This window comes from Arachis duranensis, chromosome 2, assembly GCF_000817695.3.
Source record: "Arachis duranensis cultivar V14167 chromosome 2, aradu.V14167.gnm2.J7QH, whole genome shotgun sequence".
Lineage (NCBI taxonomy): Eukaryota > Viridiplantae > Streptophyta > Magnoliopsida > Fabales > Fabaceae > Arachis > Arachis duranensis.
In genome coordinates this window covers 16,326,360-16,327,163 of record NC_029773.3, presented here as the reverse complement: position 1 = coordinate 16,327,163, position 804 = coordinate 16,326,360, and positions in this window count along the sequence as shown.

Here is an 804-nt window from a genome sequence, read left to right as displayed (position 1 = left end):
TTCTGTTTTTGTCGGTTTAGAGTCTTTTATTTGAGTTTAGTTTCATATTTTAAGTTTGGTGTCAATTGCATGCTTTTGTTTTTCTTTTAATTTTTGAATTTGCATGTCCTTAGTCCCTTTTTGATCTTTAAAAATTCTAGGTTTGGTGTCTTCCTTGTGTTTTCCTTTAGGTTTTCGAAAATTAGTGTTTGATTTTCTAAAAATTTTAAGTTTGGTGTCATTTTGTTGTTTTTCTCTTTCCTCATTTCAAAAAAAAAAAATCAAATCAAATCTTTTTCAAAATAATTTTCAATCATATCTTTTTAATTGCCAATTCCAAAATCTTTTTAATTAGTTGATTGATTTAGTATTCAATTTGCTTTGATTTTATTTTTCTTTTAGTTTTCGACATTTTATTTTATTTTCCTTTTGTTTTATTTTATTATTTTCGGTCATAAAAAAAATATATATATTTTAATCTACTTGCAATCCATATCATTTCCCCTTTATCCATCATGGACCTAAGTGGAATTGAACAGTCCAGAAGGACTCTGGGGTTATATGCTAACCCCATTACAGCTGCATATGGGAGTAGCATCTGTACACCTCCCATCAAAGCAAGCAGCTTTGAGCTAAATCCTCAACTCATTATCATAGTGCAGCAAAACTGCCAGTATTCCGGTCTTCCACAAGAAGAACCTACTGAGTTTCTGGCATAGTTCTTGCAAATTGCTGACACAGTACATGATAAAGAGGTGGATCAGGATGTCTACAGACTATTACTATTTCCATTTGCTGTAAAAGATCAAGCTAAGAGGTGGTTGA